This window comes from Tursiops truncatus, chromosome 19 (genome assembly GCF_011762595.2).
Source record: "Tursiops truncatus isolate mTurTru1 chromosome 19, mTurTru1.mat.Y, whole genome shotgun sequence".
NCBI lineage: Eukaryota > Metazoa > Chordata > Mammalia > Artiodactyla > Delphinidae > Tursiops > Tursiops truncatus.
This window is the reverse complement of record NC_047052.1, coordinates 20417715-20443002: the sequence shown is the minus strand read 5'-3', so window position 1 is coordinate 20443002 and position 25288 is coordinate 20417715. Positions and strand designations below refer to the sequence as shown.

General features: G+C 46.4%; 1 protein-coding gene across 1 annotated transcript in view; it reads right to left on the bottom strand.

The window, feature by feature from the left end:
• The window catches only part of LOC109550088 (thymidine kinase 2, mitochondrial), an 886444-nt gene that overhangs the window by 107331 nt on the left and 753825 nt on the right, over positions 1-25288 (bottom strand). Inside the window, exon 27 of the mRNA XM_073796974.1 lies at positions 2174-2622. The gene's annotated coding sequence lies outside the window, so the exon portion shown is untranslated. The remainder of the gene's footprint in view (positions 1-2173; positions 2623-25288) is intronic.

Here is a 25288-nt window from a genome sequence, read left to right as displayed (position 1 = left end):
GCTGGGCAGCCAGAGACAGGGGCCGGCGGGGTGCTAAGTCGTTCTCTGCACCCATGTCCCTAACATCCCCCTTTCTGTCTAGTTGTTCCCACCACCCCTGCAATTTTTTTTTTTTTTTTTTTTTTTTTTTTTTTGCGGTACGCGGGCCTCTCATTGTTGTGGCCTCTCCCGTCACAGAGCACAGGCTCCGGACGCGCAGGCTCAGCGGACATGGCTCACGGGCCCAGCCGCTCCGCGGCATGTGGGATCCTCCCGGACCGGGGCACGAACCCGTGGTCCCCTGCATCGGCAGGCGGACTCTCAATCACTGCGCCACCAGGGAAGCCCCACCCCTGCCTTTTTGAAGGCATCCATCTCTCTCACCTGCTGACTTCAACCCCATCCTCCATGCCAGTGTCACTGGCTCCCTCTGCAAACTTTTTCCCACATTCCCCACACGGCCACCAGAGTGATCCTCAGGTATAAATCAGATCGTGTCACATCCCTGCTCAGAATCCTTCAGTGCCTTCCTGTTGTCCCCAGGGCAAATCCCACACTCCATGACACGTCCCAACAAGGTCTGCTCTGCTTGACCTCTGCCCTCTCTGAAGCCTGGTCCCTGACTGCGGCCCCTGCAGCCTCGGGTCCAGCCTCTGAGGACTTGCTTCCCATCACCCCCACTGGGTCAGGCTCTCACCTCTGCACTCTGCCTGGAACCCACTTTCCAGCTCTCCATGATGGCAGATTCCAGATGGCCACGGACGCCTTGGCCTGTCTCCATCAACAGCGGCGACCTTCGTCCTCTCCCCTTGAATCTGGGCAGGCTCCGTGGCTGCCTTGAGCAGCGGGGCTCGGGGAGGGAACACCCTACCAGCTTGTGGCCCCAAACCTTAAGAGACTGGCAGCTGCCACCCCCTCTCTGTTGGACCCCTGCGTGGCCTGCAAGAAAGCTGCCTGCCTACTGGAGAGGCCAGCCGCCAACTGCCCCCTCCGAGGCCCCGGGCGTCAGAGGCAAGCCCTCTAGGATCCACCAGACCAGACTAGCCTCCAGCTGAATACTGTCAAAGGGCCTCAATTAATGCCACATGGAGCAGAATTCCCCAGATGAGCCCTATCCAAACTCCCGGCTCACAGAATCGTGAGATACAGCAAAATGGTGGCTGTCTCAACCACTACGTTTTGGGGCAGCTAGTTACACAGTAACAGAGAACCCCACACTCTCTCTCCCTCCCCTCTGTTGACTAACAGGCATGCACCCGTTCCTTGGGAAGCCTTTTCAGATGACACAAGTCCATCTTAGGTGCCTCCGCTCCACATTCCCACAGAAATCCACACCTTGCCCATCTGAATGTGCCCAACTTCTCTCCCAATGCCTTAAAGGTCATACAGAGTGAAGTCAGTCAGAAAGAGAAAAACAAATACCGTATGCTAACACATATATACGGAATCTAAAAAAAAAATGGTCATGAAGAACCTAGAAGCAAGACGGCAATAAAGACGCAGACATAGAGAATGGAGTTGAGGACACGGGGAGGGGGAAGGGTAAGCTAGGACAAAGTGAGAGAGTGGCATGGATATATACACACTACCAAATGTAAAATAGCTAGCTAGTGGGAAGCAGCCGCATAGCACAGGGAGATCAGCTCAGTGCTTTGTGACCACCTAGAGGGGTGGGATAGGGAGGGTGGGAGGGAGATGCAAGAGGGAAGAGATATGGGAACATATGTATATGTATAACTGATTCACTTTGTTGTAAAGCAGAAACCAACACACCATTGTAAAGCAATCATACTCCAATAAAGATGTTTAAAGAAAACAAACAAAAAAAAGGTCTCCAGAGGCAAGGATCCCATGTCTGTCTGCCTCAGCCCTGTGCCTCTAACAGGGAGCACAGTCGCTGTCCAGTAAATATGAATGAGGAATGCAACACCGGGATTTCTAAGGGGTTCCTGATAGGGGTGAGAAGTGAGCTAAGGACACAACCAAATTCTTAAAGCCAGCAAGCAGGCTAGGAAGGAACTGATGCATAAATTATGTCCAGCCGAGGAGGCTGGGCATACAGATATTCCAACACGTGACTATTAAACAGCTCTAAACATTTCCATCCGTGATGAGCGATTCCTAACAATATTACTTGATAAGACAGGTGACAACTCCCCCGCCGCCAACACCCCCTCCAGACACTTGCACTCACCTGAACACTGGCCTGGTTTATTTGTCCATCATTCCTCCATGCATTCATGTGTTCAAGAAGCGTCCATCACGCATCTCCTGTGTACCGGTTGCTTTGCCAGTTGCTGGAGGTTTAAAGCCAAAAAACCACGAGGTCACCAGGGCCATGACGGCCAGACCTGGAGCACCTCAGACAGACTCAGTGCTAATCAGGGAAGGCTGCTCCCTTGCAGGACCTGGGGTGAGTTCTTGAGGAAGCAGCCCCAGGTAGAGAACTCCCTGCATGCCTCGCTCCTGAGTCATCAAGAAACCGATTCCTCGTGGCTGCTAATCATGATATTCAAAGCAGCTGAGGACTGGGGCTAAAAAAGGGAGGTATCCTCAGTGGTGGGGCAGGAGCAGATGCTTCTCAGAAGAGAGAAATCAAACAGGCAATGCCCAAGGCTTTCAGTGATGGAGGAGGGCTGAGACCTGTTAAAGAGAAAAAAAAAGGAAAGCTTGAGGCAAAACCCAGAGTTAAAGCTTAATTAAGAAAGCAGGAATTTTAGGTTCACACAAATAAGCAAACAATCCCCTCAGCCCCTCCTAATCATCACCAAATAATTGCTTCAAAGCTGTGGTTTGCTCTGCCTGGACGATCCTTAAATACAAGTTGATAAAAGCCATGGGCATACGAGTGAGTGGAGAAGACGCCCCTTGACACCTCACTTCCTAGCTTGACCTTGGCCGTGTGTGACCCGGGCAGGTCCCCTCTCCCCGGTGGCGCCTCTGTTTCCCTCCACCCCAAACACCAGGGTGTGGGGGATGAAGTCAAATGGATCCTGCGTCTCCTCTTGTCCCGGAGCGTGTGACCTACTTTGATATTTGGCACAAACTCACTTTGAGTGAAATCCACTGGGGTTCACGCCTTACCTCCATCATTTATGACCTGTATGACCTTGGGCACAGCACGTTAGCACTTGGGACTTTGTTTTTTCTCACCTTCAGATTGGAGTTTTTAATGCCAACCCCCTACTTCTGTGAGAATTAGGGAAACCAAGGTCCAAAGCCTCAGGACACAGGGAAGTTCATCTTATTTCTCCACAGGAGAGCTGCGGCTGTCTCTCACAGGGCACTGCCCAGCCAGCCACCATCAACAACTCCAGAAGGCCGAGTGGTGCTCTCATGCAAAGGATGCTGGCAGCGGCATCACCAGGGGCTTGTACTGGCTCTCCCGCTGCGTGGAACAGTTCCTTCTCCCCGGAAGAGGAGCTCTTGCTTGACTAATAATCCCTCCTTACTCTCCAGGCCATGACTTGGGAGCCCCTTCCTCCTGGGTGCTACCCCAGAGCCCCAGGTTCAGGGCTGATTCTCTTGCTACCATCAGACCCTTCAGGACGTACACAATTACCCACCTCTTTGTCCCCCCCGTCCCTCCCTCCACTCCCAGGACTGGAAGCTCTGTGACGGCAGGGACCGAACCTGTTTCCTTCACTGCTGGGTCTCCCGGACGCTGTCTGACGCTTCATAGCAACGCCATGACTGTTATCTAGGTCAGCTTTTTGAGTCATTCCAACCCTGCTCCTGCATGGCCACTAGCTAACTGCCTCATCTTAGGGAAAACAAAACACATCTAGTTTCTAGTTTCACCTGTGAAATGCTCTCAGGAGTAACTAGTATATTACTAGTTACTCACCAGAAGACACCATCGATTGCAGGACACCTGTTTTCTTATATATCACTAAGAAAGAAAGACGACTTCCAAAAACCTTTGACCTGATGTTTTTTATCTCTTGGAATTTTCATTTCATAATTAGCTTAAAGTCTCTTTGAGATTTAATTGGCGTAGATTTTATCCCATGTCACTCTTGGGCACACATAAAAAGGAAAACTGATAAATGAATCAAATTGGTTGAAGTATTCCTAAACGTTCTTCATATTCAGTCACTCTGCCATCCAAAATCATCAGATAGGTAACTTTCCCCGGCCCTCCGTGTCATCAAGATTATTGGTGACACAGCATTTCTTACAAGAATCCTGAAAAGAGCCAAAAGTCGTGTTTGCTGAGTGTTTAATCTGGCTTTGCAGCAACGTAGCACTGGTCTACTATCGATGTCTGCCCCCCAGACATTGCTAAATAGCTCTGATCGGCCAATTCTGCATCCCTTCCTCCACAATTGTTTGATTCCTGGGGTCTAAAAGAATGCTCCTAGAATGCTTCTAGGATTTTCTTCCAACTTGCCGACACCCATTCTGTGGGTTTTGATGCTTGTACAAACACAGCCAATGACAGGTACATCACGATGCTACAGGACCAACAGCAATTATAAGATGACAGCAGTGATAAGGCACAGCCCAATTTCCAGACATTAATGAATGAAAAAATATGCCTCTTGATACTGATGAATTACAGTGCCTCGTGGGGGCTGCCCTTAGCATGAAAGCATGACTGTTTTGAAAAGCTTCTCGCATAGGGCCTTGCACACGGTGGGAAATAACATCATGTTTCTTTCTTTCTCTCTCTCTTTTTTGCCAGCCTGGAGATGTTACCTCTGATTGTAAGTCTCCTGACTATGATGAGTGGTTGATGGAAGGGAAGGGAGGTTTCAACACACAGAATGAGCATCTGATGGGAAACAGGGAAAAGATGACAGGCAATATAGGGCACTGGGTTTCTAAACCTACATCTACAGTGACCGTATCATTTATCATCCAAGCCAGGACACTTTTGACAGTAACAAAGGTAGCTCTCAATAATTTCACTGGGCCCATAATCAAAAACTGAGGCTGGCCCAGAAGATCCTGGGTGTATGACAACCTACCATATCCCATCTTCCATCCAGAAAGTCAGGCTGAAATCACATGCAAAATCCACTCTGCTTGGAGTGCCTTTTTGTCCAAAACGAGAAAGGCCATGAGATAACTGATGGGCATGCAGGTACTCTTGGTGCCCATCCCAAGAAGGCTTAACAATAAATTCCAAAATTGGTTAAAATACGAAGTCGCTGTGTTGTGGGAGATGCTCCCCTTCCCCAGCTGTTATTTATGGTGCAGAGAAAAAGGAACTGCAATGATGATAGATCTGCTTTTCTTGGATAAAAATGGGAGGGACAGTGAAAGATCATGGTGAGATAACATGCAGAATTTCAGGAGGACACTTTAAAAACGTGTATTAGAGGAAATGAATTTTTCACTGGCTAAAATATATCCATTTACAGTCGGAACATTCCTATATTTATGAGTGTTTTTAGCTCTCAAAATAGTAACTCAGGACAGAATAACAAACAGTCTCTTAATAGCCCTAATTTATCAGACTCAGCAGTTTAAGAAGAATAAATAAAAAGGAATAGGAATGTGAGAGAGAGAAAGTAGGAATCCGAAATACTGGAAATGGTACCGCCCAAAAGTTTACCCCATGTCAGTCTTCTTAAGAAAATGAATCTTAGAGAGATTTTAGCTCAAAGAAAGCCAAGAGTGGCTTTAAAAGCACCCAAGGTTGGGTGCTGATGGGGCGATGCAAGGTGGGGGTGAGGAAAGGAGCTTGGCCGTGTTACTCCATCTCCCTTTTATGAATGAAGACCTTTGCCTTCACATCTTTGAACGTATTTCTTTGAGGACTCCAATTCTCAATCCCCTAATTGTTTTCTTCACTCTCCTGTCTCTTTCCTTGCCTGGTCTTTTCTGTGGGCTGCAACCAATTTATATCTGCAACATCACTTGGATCACCACCTCCCTCTGGGTTGCCAAGATGCCACAGAGTGGAAAGTACACAGAAGTTGGAGACAGACAGACCTGCGTTCAAATAACATTTCTGATGCTTTGTGCTGTGTGACCTGTGGCAAGTTACTGGACCTCTCTGAGTCTCAGTTTACCTCTCCATGAAATGAGATTAACACAGAACCACTAATCCCTTCTTTGCATAACTTTCCTTTGTCACTAGAATTGTCGTCTTCATCCATTCATGGCTCAACTGCACAGCAGAGATGGGCACAACGTTGTAAATCATCTGCGCTTCAATAAAAAGAGGATAAAAACCCAACATGGCTCATAGTGTTCAACTCACTACGATTTCAACCTAAGGAAAAACATTATTTGCCACATAAATATTAGTTCCCTTAATATATAAAGATTCCTAAGATATTAATAAGAAAAGCATAGCCAAAGCAAAATAATCATAATTGTAATGAGAATCATAAGAAAGGACGTGAGCAGGAAACTGGCAAAAGAAGAAATAAAAATGACCAACCAAAAATGACTATTTAAAAAGAGAAAATCATCCAAACTGGTAATTAAAGAAATCGAAATTAAAACAATGCCTGTGAACTTTTAAAAGTTCAAAAAGAATAATAGTAAGTGCAGAAAACTGGTGCTCATGGAGCTGTAAAATTGGTAAAACTTTTCAGGATGGCAATTTCAAATATCTGTCCAAAGTCTTAAATATCTGGCAACACTTTGGCTTTAAAATTTCATTCAAGAAATTTATCTCGGGGCTTCCCTGGTGACGCAGTGGTTGAGAGTCCGCCTGCCTATGCTGGGGACACGGGTTCGTGCCCCGGTCTGGGAGGATCCCACATACCGCAGAGCGGCTGGGCCCGTGAGCCATGGCCGCTGAGCCTGCGCATCCGGAGCCTCTGCTCCGCAACAGGAGGGGCCACAACAGTGAGAGGCCTGCGTACCGAAAAAAAAAAAAAAGAAAAGTATCTCAAGGACAGTGTTTTTTTAATAAGTTCACAAAGACTTAATGTATAATGATGTTTATCATGTTATTTAAATTATAGAAAAGGTGAAAACATTCTAAATGTCCGACAACAAAAGATGGGTAATGTTAAGTAAAATAAAATGAAATTCATTGCAGACATTTAAAATTATGCTTTTGAGAAAATTTAACAGGCAAGTGTGCATAAAATAATTACTAGATGCAAATAGTAGTTATCTCTAGATAGTGGGATTATGAATGACTGTTCTCTTTGCAAATTTCTGGATTTTGAAATTTTCGTTTTAAAGGAAGGAAGGAGGAAAGAACAGAAGAGGGAAGGAGGAAAGAGTGGACACTGGCAAGAGACAAATTTGTTTCTACGATGTCCTCTACTGGATGGCAGTGAAAATATTAGAACGAGTCAGGAAAGAGGAGGTGGAATTGGGCGATGGGCTTGTCACTGACGTACAGTGTGAGGTTCTGCTCTTTCCTTCACCTTGCGGCACCGCAGTTTCCTCCCCTGTCAGATGAGGACAAAAGTTGCCAGCCCAGCTTATGTGCTGGGCTGCTGTGAGGATCAAAAGGGGTGCCACGTGTGAAAGCACTCATAGAACTGCAAAGTGCTCTACAAGTCCTGGGAAGCGTATTGCCTTCGTTAGTGCGATCGTTCTCTCTTGCTCCATTATCCTTTGCTGGAGAGCTGCTTGTCAGGCGATGAGGCGCACTCGGTATTTCCACATACGCAAAGTGAACTGCATGGGGCTACCCAGGTCTATTTCAACAGATCTGCCATTGAGACATCACCAAGCAGGCACCAGAGACCTCTGTGACTGTGGGCGGGAGCACACGTGGACCTAAGAGAACAAACCTGGCATTGGGCGACCGGGCTTGGAGTTAAACTTGTCCACTGTAAGCTGTGTGGACTCAGACAACCTGCTCCAGCTGCCTGTGTGCCACTCATTCATCTGTGAAATGGCGATAGTAACGCCAGTCCTAATTCCATCACGTGATCCTTTGGGAGGATGCGTTCAAAGCATGTGATTCTTGATGACCACCAACACTGGACACAACATTGAGCGTGCTGTGTAATCCTGGCCATATGGTTATATTGCATAGAAAATACAAGCCCTGCCGGATGGGGTTCCTCTCGAACTAACAAGCAATATTTGAAAGAGGCTGCATGAGCACATTCTGCAGAATCACTGATTTTAAACAATAATAAGTATTATTATAATAAAACAAGTTTTTGTTAAGACTTCTCAAAGGCCTTACTATGCTTTTGTATATGTGAATCTCCAAGAGTAGGTTCAATTTCCCAAAGACCTTGGGCCATGGAACCCTGTTTTTATGAAGCATCTGCCTCACGTTCCTTAGCATAAACCTGGTAGATGTTGACCTGAAACAAAACCAAGCCGAGGGCCCCGGCTGGGTTCTAACCTTGTCTCTCCAATGCATTGCTCTCCGGAGCCCTTTTATCCTGAACCAAAGATGGAGCGTCTAGTTTTCTTAACGGAAATATCACTCTTACCCATTTAGGCATGTTAGTGCCAACATGTCTTATCCACTCACCCATCGCCTTCCTATTAATTATTGGTTTTTAATTAATCCATCTATCTATCCATCTATCCATCTGTCCATCCATATGTTTATTCCTATTTTACAGACTGAAAAACCAAGGATCAAGAAGATGAAGTAATCTGCTTCAGGGTAAGCAGAGCTTAGGCTCAACTCTAGATGTCTGATTCCAGGGTCTGCTGTCTTTTCATTGGATCACCGTGCCCCACCTCCCCACCGCCCCTGCCAGGCCCCAGACACCAGAGAGTCAGGAAGTCAAATACAGAAGTAGGAGAGGAGAAGGAAGCCACAGCTAGACTATCACGCAGGAGCAGCTGTGAGCCCTGGAGTGGCAGGGAGCTAGCGAGGGCCGGACTGGAGAGAGACTGGAGCTCCCTCCATCCTGTGGGTGTGAGCTGGGCCTGAGAACTAGGCTCATCTGGCCGCTGTACTGGGGCCCTCACCGAGCTCACTTTTCTTCTCAATCAATTGTGATGATAATACCTGTTGGTCAGAGGCTCTGAGAATTCAGTGAGCTCATGTGTATAAAGGCCTTGGTGAAGCTCTTGTCCAAGGGCTCGGCAAATGGTACCATGCCGCATTTCATCCCAAGTCCATATAGCCCGGTCACATACCAGTTTCCACTGGTGGAGTCATCACTTACTGGATACCCACCATAGGTCAAGGGCGTTTTATGGACAAAAACCTAGTTCCTCCCCCGCAAGAGACCACAACCTATTTGACCTCATTCGCATCTCTGCTCTTCTTGGCAGGGAGGACTTGAGGTATCAAGAGGCTTCTTGACAAGCTCTGGAAAATCAGCTGAAACATCCAAGGCTTGTCTGTATCTGATGAAAAGATTGTCAGAGAGCAAATTCATGAACTCTGAGAACACCAAGTTCTAAGAGATTATACTACTACTATTATTAATAATAGTAATAACAGGAGCAGCAACCTTGACCAAAGTCACGCTATACATTTCCTAATGTTATCTTTCCTCAACAGTGATTTTTGTTAACTGAAACCCAATAAGTAGACTTTCTCATCCCTGAAAGACCCTGTATTTTCCTTTTCTCTTTTTGTTCATTAAAAGCAAAAGAAGAAGAAAGTGTTTCCTGTTAAAGATTGTCCCATGCTGCAAAGGGCACTGGATACAAGGATTGTGTTTTAGTCGAGAACACAGAGAGCAGAAAAGCTTGACTAATTATGTTCTTAATCACTTAAAGCATCTTCCATTTGACAATATAATTATGCCAGAGTGAGTTGTCTCAGTTACTGAGAGGAAGGAAAGAAGCCCCCTCCCCACCACCCTTCCCCTTGCTGTTATTTAGGCTGGATTTAAAAAACTTTTTGTCGGACTCCCCTGGTGGCACAGTGGTTAAGAATCCACCTGCCAATGCAGGGGACATGGGTTCGAGCCCTGGTCCAGGAAGATGCCACATGCCGCAGAGCAACTAAGCCTGTGCACCACAACTACTGAGCTTGAGCTCTAGAGCCCACATGCCCCAACTACTGAGCCCGCGTGCCACAACTACTGAAGCCCACATGCCTAGAGCCCGTGCTCCGCAACAAGAGAAGCCATCACAGTGAGAAGCCCATGCACCGCGACAAAGAGCAGCCCCTACTCGCCGCAACTAGAGAAAGCCCGCGCGCAGCAACAAAGACCCAACGCGACCAAAAATTAATTAATTAATTTTTAAAATAAATAAAAAACTTCTTCTCAACTCAGAGGTTATTTACCAAAAAATGAAGCCCCACTCCTCTCTCTTCAGCCATGACAGGCTACGTAGAGACTGGTTACTTTTTCCTCCAACAGCAGGAATTCCATAAATAAATAAGGTTTGCTCAAAGGAAACAGACCTCTCAGGGACTATCCACCTACTCTATTGTCCTCAGTTAAGGTTCAGTTCTCAGCAGGGTGTGACCTCCAGCAGAATCTTTAAGAATATTCCAGAAGGATTAAAAATGAGAAGGCAAATAATAGTTCTTTCTTGTAGTCAGGTTCTAAACATGCCAGGATTGAAGTGGACGTCAGTTCTGAGATGCCTCCAGTTAAAAAGGTTGATAGATGCAAGCCAGGTGCAGGGGCAAAGAGATTGGCTAAAGGGAGCAGAATGAGACACAGAGGGATGAGCAATTGTTAATGAAATCCTTGCACCGAGTGACTTGTCAAGTTGATGGTGAAGCAGCCCTGACTTCTTCCCTCATCCTCTTGGAACCACAGTTTCCTAAATGGTAAAACAGCTGGTTGGGTGAGCTTGTGTGGTCTACAGACCAGCTGCATCAGCATCACCTGGGGGTTTGTTAGAACTGCAGAATCTCAGGCCTCTCCCCAGACTTACTGCATTTCAGAAAGATCACCCAGGTAATTCATGTCCACATTAAAGTTTAAGAAGCTCTGGAATAGCGTACATTTCCTTTCACCCTGACATACTTCCTTTCACCCTTTCTCAAAAGACAATCTCAAATTAACATATTCCCACAGGCCCTTCCTTTCATACATTTCTAGAAAGCCTCTTGACAGACCAAGTCACCAGCAGGTATGGAAACTACTTTTCATATCTGATTGATTAGTACTGCCTACCTGGAGTGCTGTTTGGGTAAAGGATAATTAGGCAGCATCAAAACCCAGCAGGAAAGAACTCTGTGATCAATTAGTGATGTCTGCCATGGGCACAGGCTGGGGATTACAGGTGTGCTCAATTAGATCTCAGAGGGTTTGCTTCTTAAAAGAGGACTTGGAGGCAAGGGGTGGGTAATGGGCGAAGGCCCTGGGCACTAACCAACCTGGATTCCTGGGACTCCATTCTTGGTTTCAGACCTCAGATGCGAAGGTTTTGGACTCAGATCAGAGAGGACCTTACTACCCTGATGTTCTTCAATCCCACCACCTTTGATCACATGCATATACAGTCATCATACCCGCTCGTGTTCTCAGGAAAGCAGGTTTTGTTCCTATGTCACAACAGCCGCAGCTTCCCTTAAACCAGAGCCCTCGTCTTAAATAATAGTCTGGCAGTGGAAAGCGGAAGCCGCCAAGCACACTGGCCTGAAGCAGAGCCCAGCCCTCTACCTCTGCTAGGCATCTGTTTCCAATGAAGCTAAGGAAATTCCTGACCCCACTCCTGCATTCTCTGATTGCTGCCTTGCCCTCGCCTCCACAGCAGCCTCTCCCCTCTGCGGGCTCTAAGCTAAGCCAAAACTCCCCACGGGCTCTCGGGGGCCAGGAAGCAGAACAAGGCCTGGCGCCCTGACTCCCCTGGCGTAGTGAGCTGCCAGATTTGATTCCCAGAGGCTGCCTAAAGGTGCCTACGAGGAAAATCCACCTTCATAAGGTGTGTGAAGTCTGCCTTCGACATGGCTGTGTATTAGGAGAGTTCTAAACTGAACCCTCAGTGATGTGCCTTTTCTAGAGATACCTGTCCACGTGTATCCAGAAATTACCTGCTACTACCCGACACTGCAGAACAAAAGCTGAAAGTGCACCTGGGAAGCCATAAGTGAGAGGCAGTGGTTCTCAACTGGGGGAGATTTTACCCCTCTGGGCACATTTGGCAATGTCGGGTGACATTTGGGGTTGTCACAAATGGAGGGGACAGTGTTACTGGCCAAGGATGCCGCTGAACATCCTATCATGCACAGGAAGCCCTGCACAACAAAGAATTATCCAGACCAAGATGTCCATAGGTTGACCCAGCCCCCGGGTTTATAGCTTGGAAAACTGCTGTCCACACAGGAATCCAGACCTGCTCCAGTGAGCTGGCAGTAAGGCTAAGCTAGGTGCTCCAGCCCCATATCTACCCAGCTGCACAGCCAGGGAAGATGGAAGAAGAAGACTGGTCCTGAGGATGGCCCCGCCCAGGCTCGTAGCGAGAAGCTGAAGAGAAGGAATGGAACATGGGAATGAGGAGCTTTAAGGTACAGTCACCAGGCCCAACAGCGAGACACAACTCAGTGGCTCTCCTGGATCATTCAGGTTAACAACACCTTCCTGCTTACTGGTAATTAGAAAGGGGAGCGGAAAGAGAGGAAACACACGGAGGAAAGGAGCTGAGGAGACTACATTCCCCATAGACATACTATGAGCCACAAAGAAACCCAAACAGCAGGTAATTTGTTTTTGTTGTTGTTACTGTTATTTGCAGTTTTTCCTCTAGAAAGTGGTTCTTTGGACACTGTTTTGAGATTCATCCAAGTATGTCACTGGCTAGTCTCAGGGAGTAAGTACCACCATCATTCAGTGCCTCTGATTTACAACCTCCATCATGAATCAGGCAAGTGGAGAGATGGCCCCCACCCATGATCCAGATTTAGGTCTGAAGTCTGAAGTTCTGGGCCAGAGCAACTTCTTTGCCATCTTGTTTCCAAGTTATTCTAATCACCCTGCTGTTGTGACATCGGTGCCTTCAGAAGTAGATGAAGCAGATGGAAACACTGACATGAGCCTCTGTCCCCTGATCTCCATCTGGTTAAGACCGTCCATAGTCACTGTGTCCAACCCAACCAACTACCCCATGTCATCCAAGGAGATCCTTTTACTACAACTACCCCACCATCTTACATACATGCACAGACGTGTTTGAAATGTCCATTTACAAATGGCCCAAAGTGATGCTAAAGGTGGGGCTCATTCTGGAGGGTCTTTACAGAGCCTGTAGCCTCACAATCTCTCTGATGGCTCTGCCAACTGGCCCTCACCACTGTCGTTCCTGTAGCCTATCCAGAAGCCAGTCCCACTTTAAAAAATCAACATGTTTTCTGATTTTAAAAGCGATCCACATACATTGCAAAATACATATGCAAAAGAAAATAAATGTCACCTGAAACAGCCCCAGCAAGAAATGATCACTGTTAAGTAGTAGTGCATATCCTTCTACATTTTTTCAGTAAGTGTGTGTACCTGCATCTATATCTACCCCTACGGAGCATACACAAATACACATAAATATTTGAATTTAGTCTCGTTGCCTAAAAACTTTCATCACCTGCTCTTTCATCAAACTATATGTCATGTGTCTTTCCCTGCCATTATGTCCTTTTCTGCATCATCACTGCATGGCATTCCATCATCTCAATCTACGCTAATTCAATGAACTCATACCTTACAATTAGATGATATTTTTCTTCTTTTACTGCTGTAAATAACACTGTAATGAACATACTTACAATACACCTTTGAGTGCATCTATAGCTTCCTAGGGTGAATTCCTTACAGAGAAACCGCTGGGACAAAGTCTATGTACCATTTTTATGACTTTTGAGGCACACCTTCAAACTGCGAGATCAAACTTTTGAAAATATTAGGAACCCCCTTGAAACATGCAGGTGTATAAATCCCCACATTGGAAAAATTAGCGGAATGACTCTTTTGTCCAATATTTGGGAAGTTAAGATCTAATTCTAGTCCTAAAAACATTACAGCTCACTCCTCATTGGTTCTATACTTGCAATTCAGTAATTGACCACTAGTGGCCACTCTCTGACTTTGAAGGATGAGGGCAAGACTTACAGGAGTCACAGGGGTATCCAATACTGTAAACCCACCAACATTATAGCAAATACTATTCAAAACTCTGTTTCTCCCTTCAGAAAGAGATCCTCAAGGGAAGGTGCCACATACATTTAATCTCAGAAAACCTAAAGATAAGCAAAGTGTCTGCCACAGAGTACACGTTTATTTTATGGTTCGTAAGTTGCTTTCAACATCTAAACATAAGCCTTAATAAAATTTACATAGTAAAGGTGCCACTAAGGCCCCAGTGAATTTTGCTTAATCAAAAAGGTGATGCCATCTCCAGTGTGAATCTTAGTGCCAGTCCAGGAATAAGTGCATTTTTTTTTCCATTCTCCCAGAGAGAGGAATATGTTTAAATGAAGATATTTCTTAGAAGAGAATGATAATTTTAAATACGGGAAAAATAAGAAAATAAAAAGAAGGTGGTTTATGGTATTTTAGGGTAACCAGCCAAAGGATGACATTTCTTTCCTGGTTTTCAGTGCCTATTTCTGGGACAGATTAGGCTATAAATGGAAATAAGAGTGTGCATCATTCCAGGTCCTAGAAAACAGACGGTGAGAGGCAAGTTGGTTCCTTTCAAAAACAGAGGGTCTGACTTTGAACTGCTTGATGGCGAATGAACCAACCTTCCCTGAAATGTCTGGCTAAGGCTTCTGTCTACACTGAGTGCCAAGGACATTTAAATGTGTGATATTTGATTTGCTGGGTGCAAAGCTCAGATGGGGCCTGGAAAATCCATCTGTACACTCATAGCTTTTCAAAGGGAAACAAGGTTATTAACATTTATGTAGGCTTTAATATCATGGGTCAGGCACCAGGAGTATAAGAACTCACCCAATGGTATGGATCCTATGATAAGCTCTCAAAACAGTAGAGAGGATGGTGAATTCGGGCCGGGCCTGGAAGGCACATTAGGATCATACTCTTTAAGATGGAGAAAGTAAGCCCCACAGAAGGAAAATAACTCACCCAAGATGACCCAGCTAGCTAGAATCCTACCTAAATCAAACAAATAAACAAAAATTCCTGGTCTGTTAACCTGCAGATTAATTACTCTGTCCCTCTTCTCAATTCTGTTTTGATCTTCTGTCTCGTGTTTCATTTCATGGAAACATAAAAACTGGTGATAAATAAAAGCATTCCTGCCTGACTAAGCATCGTTCTCTACAGGCTGAGTGACATGACAAGGGGTCTGAAAAGACCACTGATACTTGAGATCTGGTGGACAGTATTCCAAACGGTGGAATGTCATAATGGCAAGGGATACCTTTTGGGTCAAGGATACAAGGAATTTCAACTCTAGGTAGGATTTTGATTAAGGATATCTCCAAACCTTCTCCTCCCCTCCAGCCCTGGGGCAACACCCTTACTTAGACCGTCACATATTTTACATGTATGACTCCAATAGACAGCTGTCTCAGTCAAACAGAAAAACAGAAACCGCTCTAAGTATTTAAACAGGAGGAACTGAATACAGGAATGTGGTTATACCAGTGTTACAAGAGCTGAGAACCCAAATAGGTGAGGTAAAGTAGAGACTCTAAGAAGCTGCTGTCTTCTTAGATTTCAGGGGCAGGGGGGTGAGGGGACATTATTGGAATCCAGGGTCTGGAATCATGTGGGGAAAGTTGAAACCATGGCAGGCCTGTTTCGCAAAGAGATAGGGTGAGGGAGAGGGAAGAGGGAGAGAGAAACAAAAGAAGATATAGTATCCTGGCTTCCTCCTGAAGCTAGAAAGCAGAAACAAGGAGAAAGCTAAGGGATGAGTCTAAGTGTCAACAGCTCCAAACCTAAATTTTGATCCAACTCCTAATTTATTTCATTGCCTCTCATCTCTCCCTTGCAGAATCTGTCCTGAGTGATCTAACATACAAGTCTGACACTGTCATCTCCTGCTTGACATTCTTCTTGGGCTTCTCCTGCATTTTGGGGAAATGACCCTCACCTCTAGCCTAACATACAAGGTTCCTCTCCATCTGGATGAATGTAAGGCAGACCAAAGCTACTGAAGTTTTCACTCTGGAGCGGCAAATCCACTGGGCTTCAGGAAGGAGGTGGCCTGTTGTGAGCTGCACCAGGCTGGCAAGTGAGGAAGAAGGGCGTGAACGGAGGCCCTTCCAAGTGGAGGAGGATGATCCTGGGCGGAGAGGGAGAGCACACGAGGTGGGGGCCCAGGGAAGGCTAGTGGTGGGCTTCAAACCGCGGTCCCCCTGGTTCCAAAGCCCACCAATGAGAAAAGGGATGAGTTGGGTCTTTGTAAGAGAAAATTCCTTCTTCACCCCATGTGAATCTCCCATGTGAATGGGTCAAGAATGTGGGAGACATTCCAGGCATGCGAAAGATAATAGTTTGAGGATAAAGATGAAAGTACAACTTAGGCCAAAGAACTAGGCCCTTGAATGCCCTCCCAATGAGCACAGGCTTCACTCAGCAGGCAGGTGACGTAAGCCCAGCTGGGGGACAGAAAGCCCACTCTCACCCCACTGTGTGGCATGGCCCGGCCGGGGAGGAAGCTGGGAGGAGGAGCCTCCTGTGGTGTGGGCTGCTGCCCCCTGCCCAGCGGATGCAATGGGGGGCCTCTGCAGCCCCGACTCAGGCCCACACCCCTTGCACCAAGAGCTGTACCTCGTGCTCTTCCAAGGCAGAGAAGTCAATCAACTCGTTTTCTCACAGAAAGAGGATGTCTTTGGGAAGGCCCTGGGGAGTTTGTCTGCAGAGCTGAATTTCTGTTGAAGGCTCCTGAGTAGGCAAAAATAGGGAAGGAGGGGCGCGCAGGAGGAGAAACCGAAAGCGCTGCCATCTGTCGGCTGAGAGCTTGACTTCACCAGGGCTTTTAGGTGCATGATCTCATGCGATGCTTGCCACAGCCTTGGGAGGCGGGAGACGGTGAGGGCAGGGGTAGAACCTGGAAGGGGTCAGGGAGGCCGTCTGATCTCTAATACGACAGAGAATTATCAAGGGACTCTGGGCACCGGGCATCCAGCCAGGTGCTGGGGACCCAGCGATGGACGTGACATCATCCCTTTCCCCAAAGATCTTTCAGTCTTGTGTTGGAAAATGACACATTGAGAGGCCTTTAGAGCCCGTTTCCGGTGCATTAACCTCCACTCACGTTTCCGCCTGATCACCTCTGGGAACCAAGAATGGTCACCTCTCAAGAAATTTACCAAACATCTGTAAGTATATGACAGACGTTTCTTTTCCATCTGCATTAGCTTTCAAACACCTGGGTGCATCTTAAAATTGATACAGGAATTGAATGTAGTTGATTTTTTTCTTAAAAGAATATGTACACATATATACATATGTATGTATGTAGTGTCATTCAATCAATGGTGTGGATCGATAGCGTCTCCAACCTGAGTAAGCATGGAAAATGTTTATGATCGAGACGTTATTACCTCTAATTTGGGAGCACAATGTAGAGTGGGGGGAGGTGATGGGGGATACAATTTACATCCCTTCTCTCTGGTGATGCATGCCCATTTCATAAACATGATTTTAACTAATGTCCCATGTGAGTCAATTAATGTCACCATGAAAAACAAGCCAAAAAGGAGATGTGCTCCTTCATGTTACTTCACATGAAAATGCAGCTCTTGGAGGAGGACGAGTGTGGACCAGTTCAAGCTCCAGTCTCTGACCAATGGCTCAGTCAAGATGGGAATCTGGATGCATGTGAGGAACTGTGTTGGTAGCATTCTTGACAAGGGAGCAACACGGACCATCACAAAACATCCTGTCTTTCCGTTTGTTAAGCCACAATCACACGTGAAAACATTTCAACTTATTTGTGGACCCCAAACTCAATTCCATCTGACTTACAAATTCCCCAACCTTCCTAGAGTCTGAAGATTGAGAATAATATGTAGGTTTAAAAAGGATGCAGAATGCATTTCAGTTCCCCTCTGGAGTGGTCCTAAATTCAGTGCAGTGGAAGGAAATGGAGGTGAGACATCTTGGGTGCATTTGCAAAAGGTCACACACAGGGCTGGATGTGTGTTTGGAAATGAGGTGGCTTCAGAAACACACTGGGTCCATCAGAAAGTGGGGTCACCCAGGCCACGTGAGCTGAGCAGGATCATTACAGGCTCCTGCTCTCCTCTTCCAAATGGGATACGAGATAATGTGATTAAAAACTAAATCTCCTCAGCTCTGGGGATCTCCAGGGAACATTTGTTCTGATGAGATTTCAGGCCTGATTTTCAAGAAAAAGGAGGTGCCAATTATTTGTACAAGCTCCTCAAACAGCATGATCTCTGGCCCTTAGGAGATTTATCTTTTATTTATACAGAGTATTTTTAAAAGCCTGTTACTGTAACAAAGAAATAACGGAGAGGCTTCATGTAAAAGGCAACACAAACATGTTTTTAGAGGCTGCATTTAAAGAAAATATGTGCATAATATTATAAAACAACTGAGTTGAAGGATAGGTAGAAGATTTCAGTCATTCACTTAAACCCACTTTTAATTTGGCACTGGTAGGCACAGGGGAGGTGAATCTGAACACAAGACATTGTCCCTGAGGAAGGAACGATCTGGAGGAGGGAAGTGATTTGTAAAAATACTAATTTCAGCTTTGAGAGACACAAGGTAGAATAAAGAAGCCACAACACAGAGAAGAAAGAGTAACTACTTCCCTGATGGAATCAGTTAAGGTTTTCCTGAGGCGGTGGCTTGTGTTTTGTCTAGAAAAAGTACATCCTCTTAACCTAGCATCTATGCTAACGTATTAGGTATCTGTAGCTACATGACAGATGACCGTAAAATTTAGTGGCATATAATAAAAATAAACATTTATTATTTCACATAGTTTCTGTATGGCAGGGATTTGGGTACTTCTTTGCTGATTAATTCTGTTTCAGAAACTCTGATGATGTTACATTCAAGACTGGTTCAGAGCTGCGGTTCTCTGAAGGCTGACTGAGACCGGAGGATTTGCTTCCGAGGCAGCTCTCTCGCATGGCCGGCTAGCTGGCGCTGGTGGGAGCCTCAGTTCCCTACTGTGGGGACCTCTCCACAAGGCTGCTTGAGTGTCCTCACAGCATGGCAGCTGGCTTCCCCAGAGCTAGTGATCCCAGGAAGAGCTAAGCACAAACTGCTATGTCTTTTGGGATTCGGCCTCCTCAAAAGGCATTCTTTATCCTATCCACAATATCCCATTGACTACACAAATCAGCTCTATTCAGTGTGGGAGGGAATTACATGAGGGTCTGACCACCAAGAGGTAAGAAGCATCAGAAGCCCCCTTGGAAGCTGGCTACCACAGCTAATGATGCTGCCTGAGGTGCCGGTAGTTTGTTATTATATTTGGTCTGTAGTGATTGGGGTAAGAGTGATGGGGGAAATTTATTCAGTGCATAGCAACATCAGACTTGTGAACCACATAAGTCTCGGTTCAAATCTGGGCCCATCTGGCTTCTCTGCTGGTGGGGAGATGATAAAAGCTGGAAAAGCCACATTAGATGCAGGATGGAAGCCATATGTTGAAACAAGCCAGCCACACCCAGCAGTCCTGGGTCACCCTCCTGTGGACTATTATGGGAGAAAAAAGTAAACTTCTACCGTATTTAAGACATTGTGTTTTAGGGTCTCTTTGTTATAAGAGCTTCACCTGTACCCTGATGTATTTTAATTGGTACAAAAAAGTTTAACCTCTGAATCTAATGTTCCTCATCTGTAAAGTAGGGATAGAAAAACAAACCTCACATTTTTCTTGTGAAGGAAAATGAAATAAGGAACGAAAGTATTTGTCCAGCGTCTGGCCCAGAATTCACACACTCATCTTTGTCACTCTTGTCCTGTTTGAATTTATGATCAGTGTCAACATACTGGAGGCAACAGAAATATTCAGTGAATTCAGCAAATGTGTGTATCCATCCACCAACAGTGTCACTCCCAGGGAGTTTAAAACAATTTGCTTTGGGAACTTGTGGGGTTTAAATAAACACGGCATTGGTTTCACAAAAAGATCTTTCAGTGACTGGTTTGGGGCCAAGATCTGCCATAAACATCTTGTCCTGTCGAGTCCTCAGTTTCCAACTCTGGAAAATGAAAGAGAGAGAAAAAAGAGAAGGAATGAAGGAGGGAGGGAAGAAAGAAAGGGACAAGATCGATGTTTCTCAAATCCCTAAAGTTCCAGAAAGCAACCGCAGCACATAGTTCTGCTGTTTCCCGAGTTACAGCATCGGCTCTGAATAGCATTTTGCTGAGGAAAGTGTTCTATTCTATAAACAAGCTTGCAAACCACAAGATGGACAAGATGATCCACAAGGCACCGTCTGGTTCTGTGAATGTTTCCTAAGACACTTCATCTCCAGTGATAACTCCTGCTTCAAGTCAAAGAAACCCCCTACTTCTTCCACTCTTAGGGGTGCGCCGTTTGTCCCAAAGGAACTTGACAAAAGACAGACACAAGTCCACAGAGGACTTCCTTAGCTGTGGCTAAATCTCTGCAACTCGGCCAGTCTGAGCCATGCCATCTAGTGAACAAACTGGGCAGTGAAGCCTCCTCTAAAGATGGGCTAAGAATTCTCCTTGCAGTTGCAATGGCCACTTACATACAGAACTAAAATGAGGAAATGAGTGATCCTGCTGAAATCTCAGCTCTAGCCAACGCCCTGGGCCTGAAATGATCAAAACTGTCATTTTATTTTCTCCTCTCTTAAAATGACTACTTTTAATTTGCCTTCTGAAGTTTCTTTGGCCAACTCATCCAATTTTCCATCAAAATTACCCACAGAATTAATTTGTATGCATTGGCACAAAAGAATGGGCTGATAGGATGGGCCACATCCAAGTGAAAAGTAAACAAAAAATGCCCCCCACCCACCAAAGGAATCCAGTAGACGGAAGAGTGGGGTGACTGGTGTGAATGCCAGAAAGTACTGCCCACTGAATTCCTGCCTTCCCTCCTGAGGCTTAGTGTCTCACACCCACAGCTGCAGAAGCTTTTCCTCACAGGACCAAAGTCTGATGCCAACAGTTCTGTGTCCCCTGGACCCTCCTCTGCAGGTAGAATCTGAGTTATGAATGAACACCTGGGGCAGCTCTGGCTGGATCAGGAAGTCCCAGAGGGCATGTTGACAAGAAGAAGGGAGACATAAAAAATAAAGTCGAGCCTGATGATGCCAAGTCAGTAATGACAATAAACGTACGGTCACACATTTCTTTGGTTAATTAAATATATTTATTTATTATCGGGCATTCTTCTTGAGGAGGGGGAGAGAGGGATGAAGACAAGATGGTCAGGGCCCAGTAGGTTAAGGCTAGGCTTCAAGGCAGAGTCCCCGGTTGGTTCTAATGATTTCTAGATATACAGATAGTACATGAATGACCTTGGGCCAGATGACAACTTCTTTAAGCCTCAGTTTCTTCATCTGTGAGACAGAACTTACACCACTCTCCTCAGTGTGGTTATGAGGATACGTTATCCTCAGCCTCTTTTAATCCTTTCTGGAACAGTGTGAGGTATTAAGAAACAAGATGACTGAGGCCAGGGGCTTGGGTTGCATTAACTGTATAATAAGTGCTGGTCTCCTTGCCCCTGGGGCTGAGCTATCCACCCTGTGAAATCTTTCTCTCACTGCCTCTCTGGGCCCGATCAGGAGTCAGGAAACAGCTGAGAAAAGCATCAGGGAGCTGGTGAGTCCCGGTCACGGCAGCGTCAATAACGCTGTTACAGTGACACAAGATATCAGCCCACTCTGGGCTCTGATGCCCAAAGGTGCCCCACAAGGTCTAGACGCATAGACACTCAGATGCTCGTAGATTTCATCAGAAATTGCTGTTTTTTTGTAAACCTGATCTTTGTTTAGTTTTGCAACTATTTAATAAGTGCTCCCATTCAGTCAGAAAGCAATTATTTTGCATTTACTCCGCCAGGCATTGGGCAAGGAGTGTGAGAAACAGAGAAGCACCAGTCATTTGCATCACGCCCTCCAAAGGCTTGCAGCCTACTGGAGAAGACACGACCATAAAAGCAAAGTCCTGGGACTTGCCTGGTGGTCCAGTGGTAAAGAATCCGCCTCACAATGCAGGGGACTAGGGTTCAATCCCTAGACAGGGAACTGAGGTCCCACATGCCGCGGGGCAACTAAGCCCGCGCAGCACAACTACTGAGCCGGCGAGCCTCAACGAGAGAGCCCACGCACTCTGGAGCCCACGTGCCACAACTAGAGAGAAGCCCGTGCACTGCCACGAAGATCCCACATGCCTCAACGAAGATCCCGCATGCCACAACGAAGACCCGATGCAGCCAAATAAATAAGTTAAATAAATAAGTAAATACAAATTAAAAAAAAAAAGCCAAGTCCCCTTACAATGGCTTATAAGTGAGAACAGCGCAGAGGTGGGGAAACTTCTACCTGCAACAACAGAGAAGGCTTTCCAGGGAGCGAGCCCTCTGATGAACTGACGGGGTAGGGGGGAGGGCGGATGGGAACATCTCTCAGCCAGAGGGCACAGAGTCTGCAAAGAAAGGCAGGGAGAGCTTGCCCAGCCCGCTTGGGGAAGAGCTACGATATCAGAGTGGCTGGAATCAACTTTGCGAGAAGACATTTTGTGGTGAACAAGGTCAGGAAGTTAGTAAGTCGGGGGTGAATGAAGGCCGTTGGGAGCCAGGATCAGTAGGGGAATCCAGGTGAGCTGGTACCTTTCACAGCTTCCAGGCAGGGAAGGCTGTGTGCTCTGCCTGGAGGTTTACTTTGAACAATGCTCTGCATACGCTGGCCGTTTGGCTGGGTGCACAGCGGACGCTCAGTAAATGGCTCAGGCGGTCAGATGAAGAGTCCATGGACTCATAGGAAATCTTTGTCAACTAATTTGCACAAACTTACACGAATATGTTTATGTGCTTTAGCTGAGCGACACACAAAACAAAAATGGGAGTTCCTGGGACATTTTCTCATGCTGTACAAAAAAATTACCTGAAAGCTTATTTTCAGAGAAACCAAATATGGGACCCAGGGGTCTGCATTTCTTGGTCTTAGAGAATGACGGAAACTTGAGGAGCTGTAGCCCTCTCCTTGACTCCTGAGAGCCACAGGCGCCCGGACCCCAGGCCCAGTGATGGATGGAGGGTTACCCTTCACGGCCAGCTGCAGACATCCGTCCCAGGCAAGAGGCCGAGCTGTTGCCTAGATTCTGTCCATTTTCTACCATGTTAGGAAATTTATCTTGAGAAAGCACATTCCTTCTGAGTTCACCCCATAATTAGCATTTTGTACAAAAAAAAAATAAAACTCAGAGCTGAAATTTCTTCTCCTGCCTCCGCCTAACTCAAGTCCAGTTGGTTTTCATTTATTTCACTGTGTACTTTGGAATCGGAGCCCTGTGCTTTCCTTAACTCCCACCACCTGGGGGATGTTATTTTGTGGGGGGCAGGGACTCTGGCTCGTCCCCTGCACCCGCCTCTTTCTCCACATGGCCTCCCTCTACACAGAGGGAGAGAGAGAGGGAGAGGCAAAGGGAGAGGGAGCGGGCCTGGACCCTTCCTGCATTCGGGGTAGTGACTGCCTTCAGCCAGAAACTGCAAAGCCAGAGCCAGCAGGGGCATGGTTCTCTGAAGCGACCCCCTGTGCTTGGATCACATATTGGGGGGAGGCTAATCAAGATGGGATGTGTGACTTCAAAACAGCTGGGAAGCATTACACGTCAAAAGTTGAAATCAAGTTAACAGCCATCGGAATGCACAAGCCCCGTTGTTTCCAATCTGTCTCCCCCTCTAGTCCGCACCATGCTCCTTGTGGACAAGACGTCTCAGGCAGGGTTGGTGTTGACACAGGGGCCCAGGAAGGTACGTTCGTGAAGGCGGGGCCGCAGAGGCTGTCTGAGCTTATTTCTTGGCAAAATAAAGAAGGGGTCAACCCCAGGGGAAAATATAAACGAGAGACATGTAGAGTCAGAATACGAAAGCTGAAAAGATGAATCATTCAAACCCCTTCATTGCAAGTGTGAAAACAGGCCCAGAGAGGCGAACATATTAAATCATGCCACACGCCTGTCCCAAACCCGGTGGCCTATGCTTGCCATTAAGATGAAGTGAAATTTCTCTGGCCTGTGAGGCCTTGGGTGATCTGGTTCCCCTACTGCTCTGTTTGCTGGGGCTACACCTCACCTTTGCCACCGTCCTCCTGGCATCTTAGCATCTTCTCCACTCTGGAGATTCATGAAGTCCTTTCCCACTTCTGAGTTTGAGGACTCGTTATTTCTCCTTTCTAGAAGATGTTATTTTCCCCTCAGTTCCTCTCTCAGCCAGCAGGTAAAACACTACTTCCTCAGCCTGGCCTCTGATGAAACTGTCCAGAGTCCTTCCACAGGAGCCCTCTCTCTTGTAAATTAGCTCAGGTCCTTCCTCGCACCCGCTCCATCATCTTCTCCACTTGTTCCTTGGTTACAATTGCCCCTCCCATTCCAGCAGTAGAAGCTGCTGAGGAGGAAATTGTCTGTATTCTGTTTTGCTGTTATAGCCTGGTGTCCAACACATGACAATTGTTCAATAAGTATTTGATTAACAGGTTAATCAATCAACCAGTTAGAGAATCAATGAATTCAATGATAGCCTCTTATTGTCTCAGGGATTAAGCACTGGGATGTGTGGAGATTAAAGATGGCCAAAAATCACTTCGGGAGGGGGCCTATGACCCTCCTCTGGAGTCTAGGCGGATCCTGCGATGTTTTAGTTAATAGAAAAATGTCAGAAGTGGCCTGTGCCACTTTCTCAGCTTTAAGAGACTGACAGCTTCCACCTGCAACTGTCTCTGGGAGCCCTGAGGGGCTACCCTGAGATGACCACCAACCTAGAGAGACCACATCAAGTTGCTTCAGTCACTAGCCCCAGCAAAGCCCCCTGCCCAGCCATCCCTGACAAGTTACCGAGGAAGTGGAAGGAGTCACTTTGGACCCCCATCTCCCAAACATCTCAGCCACCAACTGAATCCCACCAAATGACCTCAGCCAATACCACACGGAGCAGAAGAAACACCCAGCAGAGCCCTGCCCGAATTCGGTGACTGTAATTGATGGGGATTGGTTTCAGCTGCTACATTTCAGCTTGTTATGCAGCAATAGATAACGACCACAGGGCTCTATAGCCAGATGGTTTGGATTCAAATCCTAGTCCCACCATTTCTTTAGTATCTGGGTGACCTCCTACATGTCAATCTTCCTTAACCATCAATAGCTGGATCATCTGCAAAAGGGGCACGGCGGGATTCCCCACCCGAAGAGTTGTTAGGAGACTAAATGAAATCCACGTCAAGCGCTTAGCAAGGTGCCTAGCTAGTGCTGCCAAATGATCAGTAGGCTTTGAGCTAACATTATCCGTATGCTCTTTGACACATCCTTCCAGCTAAGGAGAGCTCTTCTTTCATATGTGAGTCAGGAGAGAA